At 42.4% G+C, this 6,718-nt stretch overlaps 1 pseudogene; it reads left to right on the forward strand.

The window, feature by feature from the left end:
* Positions 1-492: 492 nt before the first annotated feature.
* LOC137811588 (small nucleolar RNA R71) lies at positions 493-599 on the forward strand (annotated as a pseudogene).
* Positions 600-6,718: the final 6,119 nt, after the last annotated feature.

Here is a 6,718-nt window from a genome sequence, read left to right on the forward strand (position 1 = left end):
TGATTTGGATTATTCCTCCATCCTTGAATCATGTTATTTGGATAATTATATGCAAAACCACCTTGTCTTCCTTGATTATTCATATACTGAACTTCTTCCTCTTATGGATTTTGGTAAGAGAATTGGCCATTAAGATGATCTCCCCCACAAAAATCACACTTCAAAGCTTGATTTTAGATTGAAGGAGAATTTACTGCATGTAATTGTTGAGGCAATTTTGTCATTTGTTTGGTTAATGCCTCAATTTGCTGAGTCAAAATTTTATTTTGTGCTAAAATAGCATCCGAAGTACTAAAATCTAGCACCCCTTTCTTTTGCACTGTATATTTGTCGTGTTGAGCTTGGTAATCTATTGAAGCTAAGGCATCAATGATTCTTGTAGCTTGCTCTGCATCAACACTCATCATTGTACCTCGTGCTGCAACATCCAAGTTCATTTTGGTATCAGGCCTCAAACCATTATGGAATATGTTCAACTGAGCAATATCCTCAAAGCCATGATTAGGACATCTTCTTAACATCACTTTAATGCATTCCCAAGCTTCACAAAAAGGTTCATCTGGCCCTTGCCTGAATGTGGAGATATCAGACTTAACCTTGATATATCGAGAGAGTGGGGAGAATTTGTGTAGGTATTTCTGATGTGATTCCAATAGCACAATATGAATGATTCTTTACATTCTTAGGAATCATCTTGAGTTGGTTATGAGATAGGCACTTTATCATAGAATTGGATCAAGGTTCTATGAACAAGAACTCACCAAAACTAGTGCCAAAACACAAACTCATATGGAAGTTCCAATTATTGTCAAATTGAACCGATTAAATTGGAAGAAAAGGCAAAGGCACCGATTAAACAACACAAAAACTAAATTCCACCGAAAAAAAGACTTGAATTGAAGAAGAAAAGATGAAGAACAGCAAAGGAACATAAGAACTGAAGCAAAACTGAAAAGAAGCTGAAAATACCGAACAGAATTTCAAAACAAGCAAGCTAAGACATGATCAAATAAAGAGAAGGAAGGAAGGAGAAGAGAAAGCTCATGAAGATGGAGGAATGGTTGGATGATCACGCCACTAGGAGGATGGAGACTCCAAGATAAGTGTGCAAGCCGGCACTTGAGGTAACCATGGAACCATCAAGATAAGACTAGTGAAGAAGGCACAAAGCTCTCCAATGCTCTCTCAAAAATTGAGTATATAGTTTCTCTAATCAAAATTCAAATCTGAATTGTACAAGCTAAGCACCTTTATTTATAGCCTAGAGGTGCTGAAAAATAGGTGGGAAATTTCAAATAAAACTCATTTGAAATTCCCACCAAAAACAAGTCACATGGGAGGTGTGACCTTTTTCTACTATGACACCTCCTAAAAACTACACCTACACCACTCTCCTAAGTCACATGGACAATGTGACTTTATTTTATATTTTCATAGTCCTTTATTTAATAACCACACCTCCTAAAACTATACAAGAGTATTTCAAAGCTTGGCCTTGCCCTTCATGGGATGGACTTGGGCTCTTTGGGCTTTGGCCTTCTTGGGCTTGGGCTTTGGGTTTGGGCCTCATCTTTATTTTATGTCTTTTTTTAATTTTGAGAAGACTAGAAGGAAGAACTTCAAATGTGAGGGTGGATGTCCTCTTCCTCTATTAATAAAAGCCTCTTTTATTTGATTCTCATCAATTTCTCTTCTACATCATTCCAGCTACTTAGACTCTGGTTTGGATGCGACTTTAACCATTTTTTTGCTTTTCCTGCAAGTGAAAAAGGAAATAGACGCAAACAAACAGATTCAATATCATTTTCCTTGAAGCCCATGGTCCCAACCAACTCATAGAATGTGGATAGATGGGTATAAGGGTCTTCATGATCCATTCCAGTGAATTGATGAGTGTTGATTAAGCTAAGAAAAGCTGGCTTCATTTCTAATGATTTGGTGGCAGAAGGTATGACTATGCTGGAGAAATGCCTTGGTCCTTGTTGCATAGCAGAGTCACCCAATGTCCTTCTAAATGGATTTTGTCTATTTTCAGCCATTTGGAACTCTGTTTGATTGTGTGAGTTGAGAGTGTTGGAAGATTCTTTTTTTTTTGTCCTTGCTTCTTCTTTTCTTCTCTCTTCTTGCTCTGATTTTTTCTAACTGTCTTTTCAATTTCTGGATAAAATTCCAATAGATCTTCAGGAACTTGTCCTCTTAATAACATGTATCTAAGACAACTCAAGCAAGGATTAGCACAGGATAAAAGAATAATATCTAAAAAAAGTGTCTATTCACAAAGAAAACAAACTATTCAAAATACTTAATAAGTTATACTTCAGAAATTCTTAAAAGAAATTGTTCCCCGACAACGGCGCCAAAAACTTGTTGATTTTTCTCGGCAAGTGTACCGAATCAACTGTAATATAATACTCTTTAAAGTACGAATGTCGAACCCACAGAGAACAATTCTAATTAAGTTGTTCTATTATAAAACTCATTAAGTATAGAAAATAATTTTGAGAACTTTTTCATAAACAAATTAGAGATTTCACAAGTAACTCAAAGATTTAGGGTTTGATTCAACAAAAAACAAAACTAACTTATCAAATATAGAGAAAGATACTTGGGAATGAATTGCGTCTATCTCAATTATTTGTATTTTGAATAATACAATATATAATACTCAAAACTACTTATTCTTGATGCTTAATTTAAAGTCATTCAACTTGATTCCTCACAGATGAAATTCATAAGATAATTTCTCAAATACTGATTCCTCAAATATCTAACAAATCATCCAGCTTTATGAACAAAATTATGATGCAATTAATAACCTGAAATCCATTCCTAACATTACAAGTTATCAAGTATTTTCGTCTATTTAAAATCCTTAAAGGTACTTTCCAATTATATTTAAGGATCAAAATCAAGACTCCATTGATCAGATAAAATCAAGAAATAAGCTTGAAACGAAAATACCAAAAACGAGTAGAAAAGAGAATATTATATATATATCACCAAGAATACATTTGATCAAAGTAGATTACATTCAATCCCAAGTTAGAAAGCACTTAGCCATTCATGATAGCTCCTCCAATCTTCATTCTTGATTTGGATTGCATAAGAAGGGTTGATCTGAGCACGTTCTTCTCCTAAGAACAGAGGTCTCCTTCTTCTTCTCTCACTAACTTCTCTCTAAAGATCCAATCTTTTTCCAACCCTTCTGTTTTCACTTTGTTCCAAAATTTATATATTGAACTTTTGCTCAAGCTAGCCAATTTAGCTTAGGCTAGATCTTTCAGTGCATTTTTAGCTTGAGCTAGAAATTCTAGCCTGGGCTAGATTAGTACTGCACATTTAATCAACTCTGGACAATTTTAGCTTGAGCTAGCAATTCTAGCCTAGGCTAGATTAATATTGCACCTTTAATCAACTCTGGACAGATTTAGCTTGAGCTAAATCCTCTTGAGATCCAATTAAGTTTTTGCTTTCTTTCTTTCAATGCTTCATATTCATCTTCAATTTACACAAAAATGGAGATTAAATTTCTTTATTTGTTTCTTGGTTTAAAATGTATAATCAGATTCAATAATTCTCAGATTAGGGTAATTTTCTTACATTAAGCAACAATTACGTACCGTACGGGCCTCGGGCGTTGACCAAAGTCAACATGATGGGACCCCGAAGGGGGAACCCCCTAGAAAGCATAGCAGGCCAGGAGAGTGTCTCCTCCTGATACCCACGGGTAGGGGTGATCGTGGAGGAGGCGGCACAGGAGGAGGGCGTGGAGGCCTCGGGCCTCGACACCTCAAACAGTAAAAGATGGACAAAGAAAGGTGGTTTTCAAGCCACACCCTAGTTACTAGTAGGGAGAGACCCAACTCACGAAGGACCCGTGCATGGGGTGTAGGGACACGACAGTATGCACCACCGTTAGAGAACCTCTGGGACCGAAACGACCCGCAAGGGCCACGTCTTAGAGGGTGATCTGCATGCATGGTAAGTGAGTAAGGCATGGAATTCCCAGGGCGGATGACTCAGAGATTGGGTGCATGAGTTGGCATCCAAGCAGTCACCCCCGCGCCAGCTGCACTACGACAAGGCAGTCTTACACACTGGATGGCCCTAAGTTTGGGCGTTAGGGTCGCTAAGGTGCGCCTACAGAATGCCTAAGTCACGACGAGACCGGAGGGAAATAACACCAAAGGTATATAAGGTTGATAGCAGACATAACTAAGGTACGTTTTGACATTTTCACATAACACTCTACGCTTTCGTTAGTACAAGTTAGGCATTTCTAAGAATGAGCAGAGTGAGAAAGAACACACAGTGATCTAAGAGTGATAGTTTAGTGTTCATTGCCCGAGATACTAACTTGACCGTTAGAGTGCAAACGGCCGCAACGACGCCCTTTGTTTCTCTGTTTTCAGGTGTTTCTACCGGAGGATGGGAATGTTGGAGCGAAGGGTTCTTGGAAGCAAAGTCAACAGACACGCACGAAGACGTTAGGTCAACTGTCGGGAACATTTGGCGCCCACTGTGGGGCACGATCTAAAACATCTGTCCCAACCGCAAGAAAGTTTAGAGTTTCATCAAAAAGTTCAAGATTCACCGAAGAAAGATCAAGATTCATCAAGAAAGTTCGAAGACTCGTTAAGACAGTTCAAGAATCATCAAGAAGTGTTCAAGAATAAGGAATACCAGGCAAAGTTCCACGCCGTGTGTGGGGAGTGAGAGCTTGACCCTGCAGCAGGTGATGGGGATGATGCAGAACCTCCAGGAGGCGATGGCGGCGTCGAGGGCGGAACAGGAGCATATCCAGCTAGACCTTGCGGCATCGCAAACAAGAAATGAGGAGTTGCGTCGCAGGTTGCACAACCAGGTTGGGAGTCGCGAAACAGAGGATCAAGAATGCTTTACGCCTCCTAGAGAGTTCCCCATGCCCTTCTCGCAAGGGATCATGGATGCGGTGATACCATCCACGTTCGTAGGGCCGAAAGCTACGTTTACTGGTGTGGAAGATCCAGAGGCACAAATCACTGCGTTTCACAGGTAGATAATGCTGGTTGGCGGCTTTGACGCCATGAGGTGCAAGCTGTTCATGATACATCGCGAACCGCGCTCCTCCACCCATTTCTTAGGACCTCTTTGACGTAAGGCAGTATCAAAGGGAGACGCTAAAGGAATTTGTGAATTGTTTTGGGGCGCAGGTTGTGAAGGTCGCCACCAAGGATGAGACGATGATGGTTCATGCATTTTGGAAAGGGATTTGTCCTGGCCCTTTCAGTGAATCTCTCATCAGAAACCGCCCCAAGACCTTTGCTGAGATTAGGCGTCGTGCGATGGCGCGCATCGCAACAGAAGGTGAAGTAAATGAAAAGCACGCGTGCATTGTCCCCACGTGCCCACGTGCACCGGCGCGTGCACAACCATGAAGGTGCATGAGGCTGCAATGGGCAAGAAGACCCAGGGAAGGAAGCAGCCTTTTTTAGGCTAGAAAGCCCAGGCCAAGGGGCGTGAGAGGGAGAATAAGCCCGTGAGGCACAATTTTGTGGTGGAGCTGAAGGATCTCATCGCAGTGCCCAACATAGAAGAAAGACTGAAGATCCCAGCAAAGACTGACAAGGTGTTGGGACCCCACAAGGATGCATGGTGCGAGTTTCACCAGGCGTTTGGACACCCCATACGCAGTTGTTTGGCGTTTGGGCATTAGCTGGATGAGCTGGTTAAGAGCGGGTTTCTGAATGATTATTTGGCAGAGTCACAAGGAGTTGGGGCCTCAGCAGCGTCAGGGGAATATCAAGGGCATGAGATGCTTGTACATGGGGAAGTCCATACAATCTCGGGTGGATTCCCAGGAGGAGGGTGTACCGCCTCTCAGCGCAAGAGGTATACACGTTCGGTAATGTCGTTAGAAGTGCAGGTGGTGGATGAAGTGCTTGACGTCGACCTCGCTTTCACGAAGGCTGACCTTCACGACGTCATTCCACATGATAACGACCCTGTAGTGATTCAGTGGTGAATGTAAGGAGGAAGGTGCACAGGGTGTTAGTGGATCAGGGCAGTTTAGCAGGTGTAATGTTCTCGTCTACCTTCAACAAGTTGTAGTTGTCTCCTGACCAGTTCAGGCCCTACACAGGGTGCTTGTACGGGTTTGTTGGAGATCAGGTGGAGGTGCGGAGGTACCTGGAGTTGAGGACCACCTTCACAGATGGCTCCACCTCCCGCACAGAGAATATAAGGTACCTAGTGGTTAATGCACACTCTGCGTATAATGTTTTGTTGGGAAGACCAACTCTTAACAGGTTAAGGGCTGTGGCGTCGACATGCCACATGAAGATGAAACTGCCAGACCTGAGGGGAAGGTGATAGTGATCAAGTCTGGCCAACATCAGGCTAAGAGATGCTATGATAATAGCCTCAAAGCCAAGAGGAGGGTGTTCATGGTGGTAGAACGCCCGCCAGTCAAAGAGGACCGCGCAGGAGTTGCTCGCACGGAAAGCGCTCGGGAGAGGCGACCCAAGCCAGTTGGGAACATGGTGGAAAGGCATATTGGTGGTAAGACGTTTAAGTTGGGTAAGTCATTGGACCAAGCGGAACAATACCAGGTGGCGGGGGTAATAGCTCGTCATCTGGACGCCTTCGCATGGTCCACCTCGAACATGCCAAGGATAGACCCGAACTTCTTGTGCCACCGCCTTACCATGGATCCTAAGGTGAAGCTCGTTCACCAGAG

Source organism: Phaseolus vulgaris, chromosome 11 (genome assembly GCF_000499845.2).
Source record: "Phaseolus vulgaris cultivar G19833 chromosome 11, P. vulgaris v2.0, whole genome shotgun sequence".
NCBI classification, from domain to species: Eukaryota; Viridiplantae; Streptophyta; class Magnoliopsida; order Fabales; family Fabaceae; genus Phaseolus; species Phaseolus vulgaris.